The sequence below is a fragment of the Pinus tabuliformis genome, chromosome 9 (assembly GCF_031772625.1).
Source record: "Pinus tabuliformis cultivar Carrire ecotype Pingquan chromosome 9, CPIR1, whole genome shotgun sequence".
Taxonomy (NCBI): Eukaryota; Viridiplantae; Streptophyta; class Pinopsida; order Pinales; family Pinaceae; genus Pinus; species Pinus tabuliformis.
Window position 1 is genome coordinate 1,316,786,328 of NC_142307.1, and position 24,180 is coordinate 1,316,810,507.

Below are 24,180 nucleotides of genomic sequence, written 5' to 3' on the forward strand. Positions count from 1 at the left end.
ATAAAGGGCTTGATGTTGTAGGGAAGGCAGCATTGCTGGCGGACTCAGAGATCTCATCCTTGGTGAAGCCACCCGATACTGTATGGATGCGGGTGTGGTGTAGTCGGTAGGCCCAATTGCTTCATAACCTCTGTTGAAATGAGGTTCTTTTGGCTGCCACTATCGAAAATTAATTTTAGCGGCGAACCCTTCACCCACATTTGTGAGTCGAAAAGACGCTCCCCCTCCTCTGGATCTTTGGGCTCATTCTTCTTGATCTTGGCGGTGGAAATAGTGGCACTGGGCTCCGCGTCAATGATCTGCTTCCCTTTGCCATTCCCCTTATCGGGTTCTAACTCAGGGTCGAAACATGCATCTGATTCTGAAGCCTTCAACTCGGCCACTAGTGACTACTTGGTCCGACACTCGTGTTTTGAGTGGGGCTCTTATGGAACTCACACCACTTTCATATGTCCTTCTTTGACTTCATGGTGTTGTTCTTTTCTTGTGGCTTCGACGGGTTGTCTTGGGTCACCATGCCTTGGCTTTGTCCTTTGGTCTTCAGATTCGTAGATCCAAAGTCTCACTTCTGAATCTGTTTAAACTTCTGCTCGATCTTGACAGTGTATCAGTATGCCTTGTCGAGAGAGGAGATGTCTAGGAAATCCATCTCATCCTAGATGTACCTGTGTAGGCAACCGCGGTATTTGAGTACCAAATGCAGCTCAGAATCCTTAATACCCAACTGTGTGCGAAGGGTATGAAAAATGTTTGTGAACTCTGGCACATCTTGCTCCCTTCCCTGTCGTAGCATGGTCCACTTTATGTATTTGTCCTCATAGCTTTTGACAGGGTAATACTACTCCTTAATGGCATCCCAGAATGAATTCCAAGTGGGAGTGGCTGAAAATAGTGAACCCATACTTTCATCCTTCTGCTCGCAGTAGGTTTCCCACCAGTCCTTGACGTGGGGGGCTGCTTTGAGAAGAGCGAAAATAATCTTTTCCCGACTGGAAAAATCATGAACAGAAAAATACCCTTCTAACAGATTTAACCATTTATCTACAACATCTGCGTATATCTTATCCTCGAATATGGGGATTCCAAAATTAACTTGTACCTTAAAGGGTGTGGCGTTTCCAGAGTAGCTGTTGGAAGCCGATGAGTCGCCTTTGGGTAGCCACTGAAGGATCTGGGCAAAGTTTTCCATCATCGCGTTCCTCTGTCGCTCGAGGGCTTCTTCAAGCAAGATTTTGATAGGATATCCTACCCCCTCATCTTTATTTTCATCCGCCATGGGAGGCTTTCAGGATTTGTGAGGCCGGTCTTACAAAGGTTCGACCAATTCAAGCCCTAACTCCTTATATCCCGACCTCATTGGGGACATGCAAAGAAAAATAGAGAAAGAGAAGACCGCTCTGATACCACTAATCTGGATTTAAACAAGAACGCAATAAAGTATAGAAATAACCATAAATACAGAGATGCAGTAGAAATAATACTTCATTTCATTAATGTAAAATATAGAAATATGCTTACAAACAAAAATGGAAATAAACTAGCTAGGGTGATGGTAGCTTATCTCTGAGAAGAGATGTGGCAGCTACATGCCTCTAAAATGTATTATGATGAGGCTCAAAGGCCTATTTATTGTTTAGAAACAATGGAAAACCCTAAACATCCAAAAACCTAACTCTAGGAGATGAAACACCAAACTGTGAGCCCCGTTTGGGTAAATTGGTACATCAACATCCTGGGGTAGTAACTTTGACATGTGATCTCCATTTGATGCGCAAAATAGATCGTTAGAAATATCTGTCTGAGGACTACAACTTTTATAAGAGCAACATCAATCCATGGCCCCATGTTGCTCCCAGATTTCCCAAAAAAGGTCGTTTAGGGCCTCAAAACGGCTCCAGAAGTTCAGGACCCGAAAAAACTGCTAAAAATAGTAAATTGTGCTACAATTAAGGAAACTGAAAAATTGAAAGAGACATTTGTGGGGGTCTAAGTGCGATAGGTGGGTGGCGACCAACATCCACCTGGATCAGGTGACCATCCCGAGCATGAAGAGTGATGGTGGAAGGCGAAAGGTCTGGGGAACTAAGTCACTTCCAAACACTAGAAGCCATAACATAGGTGTAGGTGCCTTCGTCTATGATACACCATTGAAAAGTGGTGTTTCTAATGGAGACTAGTATTTGAAATGCAATGGATGAAAGTAGGGGAGGATTTTCCAACATTTCAACATGAAATACAATCATATGATTGTCTTGGGGATCCAAAACACCCAAAGCAGAGAGTAGAGATTTCCATTGGGATGGGCACATCTGGAGAACTTCCAGCATTGACATGGCAATAGGAGATTGCGTCAAGTCATCTAATATGGTATAGGTATTGGTAGCTTTAGCAGAAGTAGTATTTCGACTTAATGGACCTTTTGGGATCTTGGTAATAACATCTACCTTAAGCAAAGGGATCTGTAAGGTACCATTGGATAATGATAGAGGCTCAGTGGAAACTTAAGGTTGGAACTCTGATCCAGGTGGCTCCAGAAAGACACATAGGATAAAGATGGCTCAAAAATCAAAGTGTTTGGATTATGCTTGAACTAGGACCAGATCGTAGATCTTGTCATCCTAATCGCGGAGGTGCGAACGGTTCGTCAAACCGAGCTCGTATGCGAAAGACAAAGCTCTTCAAAGTTTGACATGACAAGGGCCTACAGTGTGCCACATGGCATCCCAATAAGCACGTGGGACCCACATGGCAGCCCATCAGCCATTGACAGTTGGCGTTCTTTCAATGGTCTCCTAAACCTGCATGAGAGACAAAAATAAATTTTTATGGTTACTAAATAACCATGAAACAAAATTCGTTTTAATATAGTTATTAATGTAGCTATATAAAAACCAAGTAAATACATGGTTTTGGGATCGGCAACCACAACCCCCACCGAACCCTCCTCCACATATCCCACATATATATATATATATATATATATATATATATATATATATATATATATAGATATAGATATAGATATATATAAACACTGTACAAAATTCATTTTAATATAGTTATTAATGTAGCGATATAAAAACCAAGTAAATACATGGTTTTGGGATCGGCAACCACAACCCCCACCGAACCCTCCTCCACATATCCCACAGATATATATATATATATATATATATATATATATATATATATATATATATATATATATATATATATAAACACTGTACTAAGGGGCGGGAGCCGGCCATCGGCGGTGGACCCAACCCACACCCCGAAGCCATAACATATATCACACCAATTTATGCGATAGCTATGTTGTATGATCGCCGATAGGAAGTGCCGATCGCTGCTTTTATCGCCAATATTATATCGGCCAACCACCATAGCCGATCGCCGATATATGTGCCGCCAACAACGCACCATCGCCGATTTCGGAAACGCCGATATATATTTATGTGCCAACAGCAGTTGCGCCGATAATATATTAATGCAGGGTTTAAGGGGTTGGCCACCCAATGTGGACCTAACCCCCATTTCAAACATATTTTGGTTGATAAAAGTTTATATATGGAGCAACGGGATTTGATCCCCCAACCTCTCCTCGACCATATTGCCTCTTTTAACCAATGCGCCAACCACTTTACATTGGTGAATCCGCCCAAGGTTTTTCTATTTAAACATTCATTTTTACCTCTGTACACAGTTCGAGCAGGAGAGAGACTGTAGGCATGGATTTCGAGGTAGAAGGTAGATTAATTAATATTTTAATGCTGGAACCATGAATTTTGCAGGAGGGAAAAATTTTCACTTTGTTAGAAATTGACAAGTTTTATATGGCTTTTACACCTCTCATCACCACAAACACAATGGTGTTGTTCGTTTCTTCATTAGAGGTCTACATTTTCCAGTCATTACCAGAATGCACGTGGAACCAAGATTTCAGCAAAAATAAGGAGCAGAAGCATGAGCCATGAAATTTTCCCATGGACGTAAAATTTTGACATTTCAGAATATAGTCAAGTTTATACTTTTTTTTCATGGTTTTCTGCAGGGATCGCAATGGCGAGATTAGATTCACCATTTGAGTTGCATATTTGCAGTCCATCCATGGAGCAGAATCTTTGAGGAATCCTAGGGGAATCTAGAAGATTCCTTAAGCCCAGAATTCTCAACTTCTTAGAATTCAGATTTTGGATAGTTGATTCAGCACTACTCGATGCCACAAAACTGATGGTGTCTTCCAATTTCTTATTGTCTCATTTCTTCTTTTATTCACTTTTCTAAGTGCCAGTGTAGATGTCCACATTCATGTGCGTGCAGCCATCTTCATGCGATCGATGCCTTGAGAGCAATGGTCCGAGCAGCTTTAGCAGTGTGACATCCACTTCTTCAGATGGCCCTTGGTTGTGAGGTATATGATGTGCTCATGTACTTCTTCTTTATGCATTATGCTGCATAGATCTTTGATTGATGTTGATGCAAGATCTTGTTTCTTACATGTTGTCATGATTCCTTGCTTGATTTGATGTGGAATCTTCTATGTGATGTACTTGTTGTCATAACTCTTCATGTTATGCTTTGAGATCCCTTGTTGTATGTTGTTGGGATACTCTTGTTGTCGTCATGCATGTTTTGTTTTGACATACCTTTTGTGCCACATTAGCGGGATGCTCATCATGCATGTTTTTGTGTCATACTGATAAGAGTCTTTTGATTGAGAATTCCGGATATGAAATATCTCTTAGAGCCACTCCTGTGTGAGGGAATTGTTCCCTGTATGATCAAGACATCATCTCTGTGTACATCACCATTATTGACAACACTTAATGCAGTGGCCTACACCATCTTGACACCGGGGCCCAAAGACGTAGTCCCTCCTGGATGAACTCCATTATCAACGCTTATGTTTTCATGTGTTGATGATTGTTATGTTCCTCTTCTTTTCCGCATGTAGACGTATTCATTAATGTTATTTTAAAAAGAAATTTTAACACATCACGAAAGTAAAAGGCCTTGGAAGGGTCCTTCTTCACACCTAGACCTGGATCAAGTGGTATCAAAGCAGTTTTTGCGTTGATGTGAATTGTAGTGTGAACAATGAAATAGGATGAAAGAGCAATGTACGAGACCATGCTTAACATTTCCAAGAAAGTGGAAGTCCTGTATGAAACTCTACAAAAAGAGACAGAGGAAAAGAAGCGATTGCAGCGTCAGTTGAAAGCCACAGAAGAGGCCATGGAAGAACTGAAGGAAAACAAACATAATCTTCAAACAGAGAATGTTGAATTGAAGATGCATTTACATGAAGAGGAGGAGAAACAAAGTTTTCTATGACAGCTGCAAGCAAAGGACGAGGCCTTGGAAAAGCTACAGCGAGACCCATGTGAGGTAAAAAGTAGTTCTCCATCTTCATGTATGTTTCCTGATAATGATTTCGTTGTGTTTGAAAATCACACCACAGGAATTGGCTCCAAACTATTGAAGAGAATGGGGTATGAAGGAAAAGGCTTGGGCATTAATGGCCAAGGCATTGTCAATCCCATCAAAGTAGAGGAATTACCTCGTTAGGCAGGACTTGGGTATGTCAGGAAAGAAGTTGGGGAATGTGCTGAGACAGTTAGAAAACCACCAATGACAGATGATGAGCAGCCCTCATCAGTTCTTTCCAAATCGAAAGAGAAGGTAAAAGATGTTGATTTCCTTTCAATTTCATCTTGTCATAGTATGATGTTTGTTGGAGATTTGGAGATCCCAATTATAGGGACAAATATGAGGTTCCTTACAAGGATGAGGCACGAGGAAGAAGAACTCGGTGCTAATAACCAAGGCATCACTCAACCTTTGGAGGTTGTGCATGAACGTCGATTTTTAGGCTCGAGATACACTAAAGGAGAGTGCTCAAAGGTGTCAGATTCGTCCAAGACATTGTCAAGGAAAGAGAATGATGGGAAAACATCCCCATCATCCCATGGAAGTTTCCATTGCAGGGAGAGAGCTGAGGCAAGCTCTCATCGCCATACTGACATCAAAGACAACAAAGGAAGGTATAACCATTTTCAATCTTCGAATGTTGATTTTAAGTGTGATCATGTTGTTAATAATGAGCAAAGATCAAGGCATCGAAAAACATGTACCTTTTGTTGTTTATGTAACCATACCTTTTCTAACTGTTGGAAAAGAATGGTAGCACTCATGAGGCGTGAAAGACCCTCTCAACAACATGAAAAGAAACAGGTTAAGTAGATATGGAGGAAGAAAGCCTATTGCAGTCATTGCAACAGAAATGGCCATCAAAGAGCCACTCGCTGGAAGCTCCATCCAGAGCAGCACCTTAAAGACAAAGCGTCGGTGCATGAACCAGGAAGAGCAGTTGTTCGACAAGCAAAACCACCTCAAGGAGGTGACCCCTTCACATTGATAAGTGAAAAATGGTTTTTTTTGACATGATGTCATTTCATGGTCATTCTTTTGTAAATCATTTGTTGCATTTTAAAGTGTAAAAGTGATGATGTGTTTTCCATCACTTGGTCAGCAACAATGATGTTTGGTCATGTTTTGAGTCACGTATTAAAACTTTGAAAGTGATGTTATGTTTCCATCACTTGTCAAAACAATAGTTTCTGGCCTTAAGTATGTAAATCATGTGTTGTAATGATGATGTGTTTTCCATCACTTTTTGAAGAAACAATGATAAGTTGGCCTTATTGTCATACCTGGAGTATTGCATCCATCTTGTTGTAAACTTGACCACCGAGTATGTGTTATAAACTCATGGAAAGTATGGGATGTTTGGGTCTTTAGTTGGCCATGTCATTTAAAGCATGTAATTCGCAAAATAATGTACTATAGGTTGTGTAAGTAGCAGGTGTCAGCTCGTCGCTTAAGGCTCCAAAGAATAAAGTTGAAGGATATGGAAGCGAGACCTTTTCAGGACGCTTGTGATGCAGACAGGGTACAGAGAAAGATGTAGATTATTTTTCATGCTTTTGGAGGACCAAAAGCTCCTCAGTGGGGAGGATTGATCTAGGTGGCTCCAGAAAGGCACATAGGACAAAGATGGCTCAAAAATCAAAGTGTTTGGACTATGCTCGAACTAGGACCAGATCATAGATCTCGCCATCCTAATCACAGAGGTGTGAACAATTCGTCAAACCAAGCTTGTATGCGAAAGATAGAGCTCTTCAAATTTTGACATGATAAGGGCCCACAGTGTGCCACATGGCATCCCAATAAGCACGTGGGACCCACATGGCAACCCATCAGCCATTGACACTTGGCGTTCTTTCAATGGTATCCTAAACTTGCATGAGAGGCAAAAATCATTTTTTATGGTTACTAAATAACCATGAAACAAAATTCATTTTAATATAGTTATTAATGTAACTATATAAAAACAAGTAAATACATGGTTTTGGGATCAGTGGCAATAACCCCTGTCGAACCCTCCTCCACATATCCTGCATATATATATATATATATATATATATATATATATATATATATATGTATATATGTATATATGTATATATATATATATATGTATATATATATATGTATATGTATATATATATATATGTATATATATATATGTATATATATATATGTATATATATATATGTATATATATATATATGTATACATATATATATGTATACATATATATATGTATATATATATGTATATATATATGTATATATATATATGTATATATATATATGTATATATATATATGTATATATATATGTATATATATATATATATATATATATACATATATATATATATATATATATATATATATATATATATATATATATATATATAAACATATATAAACATTGTATTAAGGGGCAAGTGTGGGCCATCGGCGGTGGACCTGGCCCACACCCCGAAGCCATAACATATATCATGCCGATTTATGTGATAACCATGTTGTATGATAGCCAATAGGAAGCGCCGATCACCAATTTCGGAAACGTCGATATATATTTATGTGCCAACAGCAGTTGCGCCGATAATATATTAATGCGGGGTTTAAGGGGTGTGCCACCCAATGCGGACCCGACCCCATTTCAGACATATTTTGGTTGATAAAAGTTTATATATGGAGGGGTGGGATTTGATCCCTCGACCTCTCCTCAACCATATTGCCTCTTTTAACCAATGCGACAACCACTTTACATTGGTGAATCTGCCCAAGGTTTTTCTATTCAAACAATCATTTTTACCTTTCCACACAGTTCGAGGAGGACAGAGACTACAAGCATGGATTTTGAGGTAGAAGGCATATTAATTAATATTTTAATGCAGGGACCATGAATTTTGCAGGAGGGCAAAATTTTCACTTTGTCAGAAATTAAAAGGTTTTATATAGTTTTTAAACCTCTCATCTCCACGAACAAAATGGTGTTGTTCATTTCTTCATCAAAGGTCTACATTTTCCAATCATTTCCAGAATGCACGTGGAATCATGATTTCAATGAAAACAGGGAGCGGAACCATGAGCCATGAAATTTTCCCAAGGAGGTAAAATTTTGACATTTCAAAATATAGTCAAGTTTATACTTGTTTTTCATGGTTTTCCACAGGGATCGCAATGGCAAGATCAGATTCGCCATCTGAGTTGCAGATTTTCAGTCCATCCATGGAGAAAAATCTTTGAGGAATCCCCGGGGAATCTAGAAGATTCCTTGAGCCCATAATTCTCAACTTCTCATAATTCGGATTTTGGACAGTCGATTCAGCACTACTCGATGCCAGAAATCTGATGGTGTCTTCAGATTTCTTATTCTCACATTTCTTCTTCTAGTCACTTTTCTAAGTGCCATTGCAGATGTCCACATTCATGTGCAAGCAGCCATCTTCATGCGATAAATGCCTTGAGAGAAATGGTCTGAGCAGCTTCAGTAGTGTGACATCAACTTCTTCAGATGGCCCTTGGTTGTGAGGTATATGATGTGTTCATGTACTTCTTCTTTATGCATTATGCTGCACAGATCCTTTATTGATGTTGATGCAGGATCTTGTTTCTTATATGTTGTCATGATTCCTTGCTTGATTTGATGTGGAATCTTCTATGTGATGTACTTGCTGTCATAACTCTTCATGTTATGCTTTGAGATCCCTTGTTGTATGTTGTTGGGATACTCTTGTTGTCGTCATGCATGTTTTTTTTTGACATCCCTTTTGTGCCACGTTGGCAGGATGCTCATCATGCACGTTTTTGTGTCATACTGATAGGAGTCTTTTGATTGAGAATTACGGATGTGAAATATCTCTTAGAGCCACTCCTGCGTGAGGGCATTGTTCCTTGTATGATCAAGACATCATCTCTGTGTACATCACCATTATTGACAGCACTTAATGCAGTGGCCTACACCATCTTGACATCGGGGCCGAGAGACGTAATCCCTCCTGGATGAACTCCGTTATCAATGCTTATGTTTTCACATGTTGATGATTGTTATGTTCCTCTTATTTTCTGCATGCAGATGTATTCATTAATGTTCTTTTAAAAAGAAATTTTAACACATCACGAAAGTAAAAGGTCTTGGAAGGGTCCTTCTTCACACCCGGACCTGGATCAGACTCAATCGCTGACGTAGTGGGTGGCTTATCTTATTGGCATGATCGAGTCTAAAGGTTGACTTGCTCAGTATTGACCTCATAAGAATTCATCATAAGAATCTGGTAATCATGGTGACCAGATGGTGGAGATGGCTTCTTTGCATGACCTTGTGTAGGATGGGTAGGAATGTATCCTTGGTGAGGAAAAGGATTGGTAAGCACTGTCGATTGAGATGAAGTGGGAGGGGGAGGATGAGAGATGGCTTGAGGTCCTCAAGAAGCAGTTTCTTGAGCTTCCCATACTTGATGCATTTGAGGTAAAAGGGGACACTCATGAGTATAATTTCCATATACATTGCAATAGGCACAATATTTGTTCATACGAAGACACTTATTTTTCTTGGGTTATTCACCATATTGTTGGGTTGCGGGATTAGGCTGAGGAACTTGAGGTGAATTGAGTGGTGGACCCTGGCTACCTTGATTACCTTGATATTGTTGGTTCCAGTTACTCTTCCCCTTGTTCCTTTTCTTAGGGTTAGGGGTATTGGGTCCGCTCCACTGAGCATACACTTGACCTTGTGTAGGAGGTTGTTGTTGTGGAAGAGGCAGAGCAGCCATGGGGCATTGGTGCCAGAGAGGCTGGAGCATTAGGCATCGCATACAAATAGTAAGGACAAGGGGAATCATTGGGATAAACAGGTGGTGCAATAGTTTTCCCTAACATCTATTAATGTAGATGGGGATATTCATATGGTGCGTTGGGACCTAGATAAGAGTTTCCATGTGGAGGATTGGGGGAGGGACAAATGTAAGAGGAAATGGCACCTCCTTGAGGTGGACCATAATGCATTGAAGGTGGAGCATATGGTTGAGGGTGTGAAATGGTTCCAACTATGCCATCCATGGCATGAGATGGCCTCGGTGCATTAGCAACACCAGGCTGAGGTAGATCGAGGTTTAAATTGCAAACATAACTTGACTAGGCATAGATCAAATCAAATTTTAAGACTATTTGGAGTGCATCTTCCTCAGACTGGGGGAAGTGTGACGTGACATATTTACCAATTGGGCCCAAAAGCGTTGTAAGGAACCAATCCATGTAGACACGCTCTTCAAATTCAGGAGCTCTACAAATGATCCTCCTATTCCATTCTTGAACATGGTCAAATAGGCAGGTGGCAGAAAATTGACGGAAATAAGTCAATAGTTTGGTACTAGTGTCATAACGAAGAGGAAACTGGAAATAGGCAAGAAACACTTGGGCAAGATTTGCAAAAGTGGAATGAGTGGCTTTGGGTTGATCAACATACCACTTAGAATTATCTCTAGTATGAGTGTGTTAGAATAGACAAAGACGGATGGAGTCTTTAGTGATGGAATTTTATTAACACCACATGTGGAATGAGTGAACATGATTAGTGGGATCTTCTCCAAGATTGCCTTCAAACTTTGGGATGTCTGAAGGGATTTTAGTAGGCATAGTCAGCCAAGTAGGATAATGGAGAAGAGGATCTTTGATGAGCTGGCTGAAATTAGGGAGACTTAAACCAGCCATAAAAGGAAGCAATGGGGGAGAAGTGACAACACTACTGGGAGTTCTGCTGGTCGAGTTACCCTGGTTGGTACTTGGGTTACCACCTTGGTTTCCCGCACCCATGTTGGTGCATGACATGGTAGTTGTACGAGGTTGAGAAGACGTGGAATCAAAGGAGGAACTAGAAGAATCAATAGAATCAAAATCAAAATGATGAATCGAAGAAGGACTGGGAGGATGTACTCTAACTCAACGGGGAGGAGTAATATTTCCTAATGGGAACTGAGGGTGAAGACCTCAAAGTCTCCACGAAAAATTCCTAGGGGGCACAATGATGTCAAGACAATGATGACTCTAAGGACTAAAGGGTGATGATAGGAATAAAAGAGAAACAAACAACAAGCAAACACCTAGTGCAGTGGTGCCAAGTGTAAGCTAACTATATTAATGATGTTACTCTAATATGAGCAAACACATCCTATCAAATAAAAATACCTCTAGCCTATATGTGATATAAATCCTCAAACAATCCTAAATCTATTGTTTCAGATGACCTTCCAAATAACTTCTTACTTGATGGAATCTCATCCCTACAGGTAGAGTTGTCTAGAGAAAGGTAGGGTACAGAACTGACTCTTTCCCACAGTCAGTATTATAGGGTGTTTTCCTAAGATTGGTCACTACGGTTACCTTTGTCCCACGAGGGTGGTCGAGTCTTGATATTCTTAGTAGTCAACCAACACACGAGATTCCTTGCCAGGGTTGGGTAGCCCTGAGGAGAATCGCTCACATGATGACCTAGCCTAAACCCCTCTGAATCGGGTTTTTGTTGCACTCCAACTTTAGACCGTGGGATGGTGAAGGATTTTAAGCTCCCTAATATGTCAACTTCTATGTCTCAGTTAAAATGGTCGATGGGTGTTATTGGAAGCCTATCCAACCAATCCTACACCTACACTACAAATATTGTTTGGCCCTGGTGCCTAAGTGGGCTTAATCTATGTATGTTGATTTATTAAGTTGTAGTGTTTCAAGTCTTGTCTTGGCAGTGTTAACCAAGCTCACGTTCGCTTAGGGTGTGTGTGTGTGAAAATAATGTGTCAAGTGGATGATTTAATTGAGCATGTTTTATGATGCCATGTGCTGATGAAAATAAAGCATTGAAATACTTTAAATAAATTTGAAAATGATAGAAAATAAATAGCTAATCAAGCACACAAAACCCAACCCAAAAAGGTTATCAAGCATCTAAGCAAGATAGGGAAAAACAAGCCACTCAAAGACACATAAAAATGCCTAAAATACCTAATTTCAAGGGACTGAGATCTAGAGGCACTAATCTATTGTAAATGGTCCAAACAAACAACAAAAATCAGAGGTGAAAAACGTTGCAAAGGATAGGTGTGAAGCTCTAAAACCTAGGATTCTCAAGGGGATCCTAAGGGGGAAGGGAAAGCCCAAACTTTAAAGGGAGAAAAAGTAAATGAAACCTATCCAAAAGTGATGAAGTAATGGATTAGACTTGGAAAATCAGTGGTTTAAAATGTAGAAATCCTAGACTCCTCACTCAGCCAATCTCTTCCTAACAATGTGGATATGTAGTCTAAACCTTGGGGGGATTTTCCTTCCTCAAAGAGAAAAAATAAGCGTATATAGGCCTAACGGAGACTAGAAACAAAGGTGAGTTACCCTTCATAGTTTGCAGACAACACTCTCGACAAATATGAAAAAATTCTGAAAACTTTCTGGAAATCTTCCAAAATGCAGACACTAACCTAGAACAGTGGAAAACATAGTTTTTGGGCCAAATAGTGTGTTATGGAATGCATATCTGGGGCTAAAAAGTGTGTTTTTCTCCCAAGACTCTCAGTCAGTAGATATCACATAGATTTTGTCGTCTCATGCTCGGCTGGTACTTGTGACCTATAGAAAGAACCAGAAAACGACCAAAATATGAAATTTGACAAAAAAGGAAATAATATTATAAATAGAAATTTAGAGGCTAAAAATAGTTGTATAAAAACATGAAATATATTGTAACTTTAGTCACCCAAGAATGTTGTTATTACACCAGTGGAGTCGCCATTTTTTATTGTGAAATTTCTTGGAAGGTGTACCAAAAACACTTCACTTAAGTAACCAGGTGACAAGTGACCCTAACAACAATTTGTGGTTGCTTATGATTTAGATCTGCAATAAAAGGTGAAAACATTTCTACAAAAACATATACAATCCAGAACAACAAACAACAATATAGATATCCAATGCAATAACCCAAATGGAAAGACTTTAAAATGAATAATTCTTTTATTAATTAAACCTGGTGAAGGAGATCTACAAAAGGGGTCTGCAAATCCCCCTCTGTGAGATGGGTCCTTTGATGTCCTTGATGCTTCAGTAATCGATCTTCTCTCTCAATGTGTTAAAAACCCAAAACAATGTAAAGAACTCAAAAGGTAGTTCAAAAGAAAAGAGACTATAATGGTGATGATGATATTGATCATGGTGAAGAACGAATGGAAAACTCTCATATTTATAACAAAGTATTGAGTTAATCTCGAAAATGGAGACTAATAAAATAGTATTGACAAAATCAAGATCTAACCATTAGGAATACTTTATTATATTTTTTGGAGAGGGAAAAGATATTTAAAATGGTCAAATATCTTTATTTAGAAATAATTTACAAATAAAATTATTTATGGATTATTTCGCAAGGATTAAGAATGGTGAGAAATTTAAATAATTATTAAATAGTGGTTTAACAATTATTCCAATAATAGAAAAAAGGAGTAATAAATAAATAGTGATTTATATAATTATTCCTAGGGGATTTAGTCAAATGTGACAAGGAATAATTATTTAAACAATGATTTAATAATTATTCTTAGAGAAAATTAAATAAATAACGATTTATCTAATTATTCTCATGGGTTTTTTTTATTTTATTTTAATCAGAAAATAATTTAATAAAAATGGTTTACTAAATTATTTCCCATGATGAAAGTGATTTTACTATGGTAAAATTAATCCTACATAGTGTATTTCAATCCACCTAGTTAGAAATTGCTAGGTGATCATTTTTTGGTGATAATAGATTGGCCCCCAATGTATGAGTTTTAGGAGAAAATCATATGACCGAAATACGTTGTAGGATACACTTACATGAGACACCAAAGGGGGGTAGAGAGAGATAGAGAGAGATAAATGGAGAAATTCAAGAACTAACAAAAATGAAGGGGGTGAGACCTACTAAACTAATAGAAGTCTCTGTTTATGTGGGAGTACATGATCTCAAATGAGGCAGGGAAGCCATACCCATACCCTTCGAGATAACTGCATACAAAGAATAATGATGATTCGAGAAATGTGGGGCTAGGCTAAAAAGTACATGATACATGATATACTGGCATCGGTGGGCTATAAAATAATACAATGGATCTCATATACATAATGCGCTTGGAAAAACATAGTCCAAGAATGAGTAGAATAACATCTGAGTACATGAGACATAATGCCCCTCAAGGTGACATGGTGAGGGGAGGGGGGGGTGGTTGGAACCACAGAAGCCCTGCTGAATAGGAAAGGGATCTAAAGATTTGAATGGATCATCTGAAGGGGACATGCATGTTGTGGGTGTTGTAAGTGGCTGAAACCGAACCCATCACATCTGAGGCTGGATCAACATTTGTGGTCATTCAAGCATGTGGGGGGCTACCTAAAGGGCCACCCCCTCAAGAGGTATGAAACATCTCACACACACCCGGAATCATTGGGACAATCATTTGGATCACTGAACCATCAAGTGTACAATTCTCAATTGTGCGATAAGGAGTTCGCATCGAGCACATGAGAAACAACCAAGTCAAAGGGAAATGATGATTCCATTTTCTTGATCCGAGGCATTGAACAAAGATGAAAGATGAAACCAAGGTACACTTCCCTCTAGACCACACTTCTGGAATAAATGTGTTGAAGTCAATAGAAGAGGGATCACCAGAGTTAAGGGAATAAGGAATCCTTAACAAAGGCACGAGGTATCATAGTAGAGTGACTGATGGACTAACATTAGGGATAATGATAGAATGAAAATGGATTAGTGGTTAACTAAAGACTTCCCTTGTCAAATCATAATAGGTATGGTTGACCTAGCATCGACTGACTCGATTCTAGAGGGGATTGTCTATGACTCAAATAGGGGTTCAGAAAAGATGGAGTAGTAGAGCTAGAGGCCAAATATGAATATAATTAGATGGATGTGACACAAATTTGTATGGACCACTGTAACTAGACTCAAGGGAGCTCGGAACATACTCTATAGATACAAGTGTGACTCATCTTGGATGTTTTGAACAAGGGTAATTCGATGATGTTGCCACATGGGGGAGGCTCGGAGGGGACCATAAAAACATGAGTAAATGATGGTTACTCATGAAGAAAATTGACACATGAGTCAACTAGTGCAAAGGTAAATTGGTACCAGAGTATGGGTGGCTCAAATGAAGAAATTTGATTTTAATAGGTGACAAAGTGAGACCTCAAGGAAAAAAAGGCTTCCTGGTGAAGTGTCAAATTACCGAAAACAAAGGGAGATCCGTTATAAAACTTGGTGGGATATTTCTAATGGCGTTGACGTTTCGTCAAACAGAGCTATAGTTTGGTCACAATGGGTGATGAAAAAACTAGGTTTTTTCCTATAAAAAGAATTTTTTCCCCCAAATCCAATTCATTTGCATAGTGAGATGTGGAGAATTTGGAGAGGAGGAGAAGGCCCTAAATCTTGTGGAGATCATAGTGGACAAACTAACTCATGGAATTTTGATCAACAACTTTCAGGTAGGTGGCCTTACTTGTCTAAAATGGCCTTAATGCTTCATGGAAGGATAGTTCCTGGTGAAGAATCAAGGTAAGAAAAGAATATAGGAATGAACTACTAGAGAAGATCTAGGAGCATCTCCACCCACCAAGTCAAACATTGGGACTAGGTGGTAAAAGTGGCATAACATAGAGTAGAATGTTTGAATGTATGGTATCAAGCATCTAGAATATGCGATGTGTACATGGCTCATAAGAGAGCCTAGTAGGATAAACTATCCGAGGAATGAGAGGATAATCAACCATACCTATATCATTAGGGTCTAGGATGAGACTTATGTTAATCAAGTGAGAAGGTGGCCAGGGGTCATCATACCCCCAAACATGAGACATTTCCCCCCGGAATGTGATGATGGAGGGGATTGATCAGGTTAATTATGTTGTCGAGATTGATGAGTTTTTGGAGTTCCATTATGTTCGAAGTGCTCAAATAATGGATTCAAACATTTGGCCGTACTGGCTTGAGATCCTACATATGATCGTGAGGAGATGTAGGGGCATATGTGCTCCCCATATAGATGTAGTATGTTATGGGCATACTGGATGTATTTAGAGTAGTGTACTTTAAACACATTTTGATGATGTGGTTCGCCATTTGTTTATGTTATGGATGTGTTCTTATGGAAAGACCTAGTGGATGTAGTAGGAGAAAGGAAATGGTGTATTACCAATCTCACTTGGTATTGCATATATGAATCAAATGGACTGAATTTTTGGGTTCACATACATGGTGTCACTATACTAAAGAGTGGCTTCAGATATAATGAATTTATGCTTACTTAGACAACACTGGGGTTGAACAACAACAATGTCTACAGGACTGGGTTGTTGATGGAACATGGAGGAATGATAAAGTGGATCATCCCTAGAGTTATCTAAAGTGATATAATACCCTAGAGGTTCTTCTAAATGGGTAAGACTAATGTTACTAGATTCAACACTACCAGATGCACTAAGAGGGTTGGGGAGAATGGCTTCTCCTAGACTCTCAAATATGGATTCCCCCTTACCCAAACATTGTGTGTCGATGTAATGGTGACAAGGTGGATGTGGATCAAATCCATGGGTTCAAAGTAAGGGTTTATTGAACCAGTCGACCTCACGGTGGATGAAGTATTTGGATTCCACAATATATTGATCGTGGGTATCCTACGGAAGGAAGTACGCACAATGGTACATATCATCCCAAGTATAATCAAGAGTGGTCATGGCTTCCAGTATGTCTTCATCAGAATGGAATATGGGGGGATGGGAGAAAGAGATACCACATGATGGAGAAGAGATACCTGAGGCATCTTCATGAGAGACAAGGTTCACATACACATTGTCAAGGTTGGGAGACATATGACATATGACAAGTTTTAACACATTTTGTTTTGAGCCAAACAAGAGAATGTTTCATGGAAAGTTTTATTGAACAAAACAAAATAAAATACATGAATAAAATTATGAAATAAAACCAAAGAAGAAAGAAGATGGAGGTAGGATGTAAAAAAACATGTTGAATGTACATAAGAAAACAAGAAAATGCAGGGGCTCGATAGAGAGCAAGACATTGAGTGAATGTGATGCAAGGGAAACTAGATACAACTAAGCCTACTCATAACATAACTAGATAGAAGGTAAAGTCTAAGTGTAATGATACTTCCAATGTAGCCATCGTCACTCCTGACCTGCAACCAAAAGATATGAGCAATATAAAAAAATGTGCGAAAGAAAATATAACAACTTGGAAAGCTTGCACAATAAACTAAAGGTCTTGTTTATTACCAAAAAAATGTGCCATACCAACCAGATACACATTCATCTATGGTCTCATTTTTTGAAAACATTAAGAAATATCGAAACTTTTTATCTACAATGAAGCTCACAAGGAAATATTTCTCTAACCATTCAACAATTGGATCATGATATCCACAACAACCAATTTGAAGTCTCGATGCCTTGTGGGAAAATAAATTATGAGTTGAAACATTCAAGTCACAAAGAGAATATAGAGTATAATGATCAGATTGGTTGATTAACATATAACATTCTTAAGTCTTCTCGGTTCCCTTTGTATCTGATTGCATGTAGAGTCAATAATAAGAAATCTTAGGGGATTCAAGACAATTGTTGACATCATGAGTCCAGGAAACCAATCCGGATACTAAGCTAACAAATGATTAGAAACATGTCACCGTGTCAAATTAAACTCAGTACTAACACAATGAATTTTTTCAGGTTAATGGTTGAAGCAATTACAATTATTCCAGAAGAGAACATGTGCCAAAGAGATTATTAGCTTCATGATATGCACAAAAGAGATGATCAGATGATCAAATTCGGAAGAATTTAACTGAGAATAATCCTTCAACCCAAAATGACCTTTATCTTGATTATCAAAATGATGATCCTTGAAATCGTGAGGATCCATGAAATATGTGCTATCAAACCCTTGATCTAGATCAATGGGTTGACATGAAAAGGGTATAACCAAACAAGAATCTTTCTTCTAATCATAAATTCTATCTCGAAGATCAACTTGAAAATGTCGAGAGTCCTTTAATAATGAACTTACCTTCAGTGCTTGAAAATTAAGGAAAGAATTATGCATGAAAATATGGATCCAACTTAGTTCAAATATATTAACAAGATTATGAGAACCTGACATAACCATTAGCTTGGGTTGAAGTTCCTTGACTTCCTGACAGGTCTCTGAACTTTTTGATAGTGGATCATCAAATCTAGGAGGCTTGGAAAAATCAGCAGGTAGACATGCACCACTATCAATAGATGTTTCAATGAAAACACTGCTAATGCCACCAATTTGATCATATTCTTGATGGATAGAAACTTGAGATACATCAACTGGAAAAATCCCTTGATCATTCAGGGTCGGAACATCCTCCTCTTGAATTATGAAAGATTTGAAATTAAATAAATCATGAATAATAGATCCAAAGGTTTCGTCCTCTAATTGTAGTATCAGACCATCGTGTACATGATTGCAACCATGATGAGTTGGATAAAGATTGAAAGGATTTATGGGGGCTGCTAGGGTGATAGAATTATCAAACATGTCTAGGTACAGTGAATAGTTTTCTAAAGATGAAGAAATATTAAAGGACTTAGGAGGAGGAGGAGCAGTTGTACTTAAATCAGATTGAACTTGAAATAACAATGAGTCAGATTCATTATCATCAATATAATGGTCAAAGATAGGCATACTAATATGAAACTCAGGTTTACTAGGATCTTCCAAAGATTCAAGAGCCTGACAACTAACCACTTCATATTTATCATTCAAAGATGTATGAATTAAAGAAAATTCAAGATCATTATGAATTAAAAGAGAATCCTGGTTCACAAAAGGAGATTGTAAACTGTGAGAAACAAATTCTGAATCGATACCTTTCAAATCGAAGTCCTCCTGAGAACAAAGGGTATCATTTGATATACTCGGATATCCACCACCATATGTGTTAATGAAAGTAGGGATATCATAGTGATGGTTATCCTAAGTATCAACTCAGATGTGAGGTTCAAAGTCATTTGACAGGTTATCAAGATCAAAATATTATAGATTAGTCGAGAAGGCAATATTATCATCTTGAAAGGGGGGGGAAGATAAAACAGATCTTCAACACTTTTCTCCCCTGCAGGTGAAATACTACCACCTTGTTCTCGATTACCACTTGAAACAACAAATCGAACATCATTAAAAGTTGAAGTAGGTGAAACCAACATATCATGAATTAAGGAATCGTGAAACATAGGTGGTAGAGATTCAAGAATATCCAAAAATATAATTGGTTTTTCATTTGGATCAGATTCAATATTGGACTTATGTACCTTAATATGACCTTGAAAACTCAAGGGATAAACTTTCACTTCAACCTCCATGCAATTACTGAACCATTCCATGTTATCTCCCATAGGATCTGAAGCATAAGAGTTAGATGGAGGTTGAATGGACAGATCAACAGTTTGATTTTTAAATTTCCCAACTTTGATATCATCATCATGGGGCACCTGAATTGGTACTAGAAAAGGAGGAGGATAAGGAACAAAAGGAATAGTAGGTTCCTCCTCACAATATTGAGGCATCCAATGGTTTTCAAAACTTGGGGGGAGATAATCCTCTCGGGGTTCGGATTCAAAATATCTCAAAGAGAGTAGAATCAAATTGATAATTTTTTCCACAATGAAATTTGAATCGATAACTCCCTAAAGAAATTCACAACAAAGGTGAATAAACCGATTAGTAAAGTCCTTTTGCAGATTCAATAGGTTCCCTTCTAAGAAAATCAATTTTATCACATACATCTTGATAATTATACATTTCAAAAACTTCACGAAGCTCCTTAAAAAGTTGTTCAAATAAATGGATAGAAGCAATTGGTAATGTATGACACCATTCATTAACTCGACCTTCAAATATAAGGGTGAACAACCTGGCCATGACATCTTTACAATGTATTCCATTAGAGAGACAAAAATGCATAAATTGAAAGAAGTGTTTGAGGCTAGTTAGTTCACTCTCGCCATCAAACTTGAATTGAGACAAGTCATGAATGATTTCCGTATGGATGGTAAAATAAAGTTCCTTAGAAAAACATCCCAGGATTATGATTTGGGAAAGATACATTTAAGATAAGAGATTCAAAACAGACACAATGGGTGCATATTGTCATCTAGCCCTCCATCTAGTGCCAAAATGTTAATGGTGTTGGATACTACCAAAATACAGGGTGTATCCCTGATGTGAAGTCCAAATTAAACCTCACATCATTTGGAGTAGGAGGCCCATGTGGAGTATTAGCTCAGCCACCATAACACAAAGTTTGATCTTGGTTTCAATGGATAACATAAGATATTATATACATAAACCTTGAATAAGAAAGTAAGTTGACATTATGAAGAAAAAATTGCAGGATGTAAAAGGAAACCTTTGCGAGGGGAGACAATAAGTGAGTCTCTAAGAGGAAAGTAATAGTATTATCCTAGAAGAGGCACACGAGAGCATGGAAAGATTCATTAGCGAAATAGTTCACACAATGATATTAAAGCAGATACATCACGCATTCAACAAGAGGAGTACCAAAGCCACCAAAATATTTCAATTTCTCCAGGACATATGAACACAACATATACGTAAACATCCCAAGAATAGTCCTAAAACATTTTTGATACATGCATGAAAATGTGTTGGATCATAGAGCTTCAATAATAAGGTGAAATATCCAAGTACATCAATTACAATGGTGAACACTAGTTTCATTAGTAGAACATTAAGTCACTTTATTCTTTGGATTTCCCTCCTATGCCAAGTAGAGAATCCAAGACTAGCTCTCCAAATCTTAAGCATCCAAAAGCCCTTTGTTTGAGTTATGAGGTTCTTTTATAATGAGGGAAATTACCGTTAATATCCCCATCACTCTTGAATTAACCTCATGACTCTTAGACTTCTAATGTGTCGTTTGGACTTCTAAACAACTCTTGAACTTCTAATGACTTTTGGACTTCTGCTAAAAACATTTTATGCATATATGACTAAGTGACTTTTCATATTCCACATATGAATCTTAGACTTCCACACATTACATTTTGTATTTTTATTTTATTATATATCATTATATTCCACATGATGATTTTTCATGAGACAGGGAAACACATTGACCATTATGACGACACTTGTACATGTCACAACCTAACAATGATGAGATGGACTTCATGATGAGGTGGCAATGCCAATTTTTTTTCCTTGGTGCTTTGTCTTACATTCTTGATGATAGGTATAATATATGCTTCATCTTCATGAAAGGTCCACTTTGTTTCTCATCTTGACCCTCCAAAGGGTCTTTGATCATATATGAATCCTCTGATTCATAATTCATAAAATGTCTTATTTCTATTTCGGTCCATGATTTGCTTCATGTGTCCATGACAACTCTCTTTGGTACTTATTCTCCACAAGTGTTTATTTATGATTTATCCTTGTTATCTACTCTTGACCATCACCATGTCATGTGAGGGAGGTACTATTTCCAATGAAAAATTATCCATGACGAGGCAAGATCTGTCTTTAAAATCTCTATCCTATCTACCTAACTCATGGAATGATCGACTCATGATAGGCCTGTGAGAGGGTTAGAAGAAGAAAGCTTAATTAATAGGATGCAATCAAACTTATCATTGGCTTAGGAGGGATCAAATTTTCATGTTTACTACACCATGCACTATGAGGAAGAGCTATCATTGGTCTAGCGCAGTAGCTGAAGCCAAAGGGACAAGGTGGAAGGAATCATGCTTCATGGTTGCGCCATGTACTCCAAAGAAAAGAGAGGAAAGCCTAAAAGCATAGTTTGACCAGTCAAGGGTGAGGGGATGCATCCTTCAGCCTTCCCTATTGTGTCATGTGCTCAAAGGAAATTTCAATGGAAGGTTGAGGTTGCATGAGCACATTGGGAAGGAGGGAAGGTGAAAGATTCATCCTTCGGGACTACACTATGCGCTCAAAGGGGAAAGAAGACTCCAAGGAGGGTGAATTTTAAATGGTCAAAGGTAGGATTAGGCTTCCTTCATCCTTCCATATTGTGCCATGCACTAAAAGGAGGGGTCCAAGGAAATTTGAGGGCATACGAGAACATTAGGAAGGAGGGAAGGTGAAAGGTTCAACCTTGAGGACTACACTATGTGCTCAAGGGGAAGGAGTTATCAAAGAGGGTGCAGTTTAACTGGTCAAAGGTAGGAGGATTCTTCCTTCAGCCTTCCCAACTATGCATGTTCTAATGAGTATAAATTTAAGTGAAACTTGGGCATGGAGTGCATTGGGGAAGGGGGAAGGGTGAAGCTTCAACCTTTGGGAGTGTGCCATGCGCTCAAAGGAAGAGGATGCTTGAGAGAGAGTGTAGTTTTCTTCAACAACACTGCTACTTTTTTAGTGCACTTTTCATCCTAGGCTAGCGAAATTTGACTCAACAGTGGGTGCTTGACCATTTGGAGTGTGATTTTCATAAGGGAGGCCATAGGGATGAATCCACTTAGCTCAGGAGGGTCTTCATAGCACTAGGATGATAGAAGGATCTTTAAACTACATATTTTTCCTCTGCAAAAGAGTGAAAGAGGTCCATGCTACTATCTAGGAGTTCTCTATGTGCCATGCAAGGTAAAGGTGACCAAAACTCAGTGAAGTGAGTTAGTATGAGCAAGAAGGGTTAAGTGATTTCCCTTGGGGGGATCATGATGTGCAACAGATTTGGTATAATCTTGAGAGGGACTTATTTCACCAACATTTGGGAGTATGATTTCATAATTGAGGCCACATGGATAGTTTAAGATCTACACTCAATAAGAGGGAAAAATGCTTCACAACTTTCACTGCGATGAAGGACTAAGAAGGGCTTTGAAATGTCTAAGTGTGGGATCGGTAGAGTAAAAGAGGGAAATGCATATGAACATGGATCAAACTTGAATCGCACACATAAAACCATAAATACAAGCCAATATAATACATAGGATTCATGAATAACAATCACACATTGAAGCATTATGACACTTAGAACATGAGCTACGACAACTATGATGATTATAACCAAACGGTGCGCTAAGCCATAGGAATGTGTCTAGTGCATATTCTAATGATATGTAGGACCATCTAATGTAGAAGAGTGCACCATAACTAAATTTTGTGATGTGCAAAGGTGTGACATGTGAAGGAGTAAAAATCACAAAAGTGACCCCTGCAACATGAGGAAAATATAAGACAACACTTGTAAAATGCAAACGCCCTTTAAAGAGACACATGTCGAAGAAAAAATAGCATGAAAACGCCACTTATCAAAGTAAAATCAAGTCAAAATGACAGTCGTGATTATGAAAATGACACTTGTAAAAGAAAATGTGTGCAAAAGCGACAATTGAGAAAACTCACCGAAATAAAAGTACAAATGCAACAAAGTGAGAAGGACTGTCATTAGGAGTGTGCATTTATTGTCAATATGATTTGAACATTTCACGAGAATTTTCTTAATGGATGATGTTATTATTGTTCATGCTTGCATAAAATAACTGTTCCCATGAAATCATCGTAGATTATGCATGTGAGTGCAAGTGGCTTGACAATTTGAAATTATGAAGAAAACTTGAACAATTTCCAAAATATTGAACGATCATGGAGTAACCATAGGTGACATATCATAAAATCCTTTGTAGGCTCC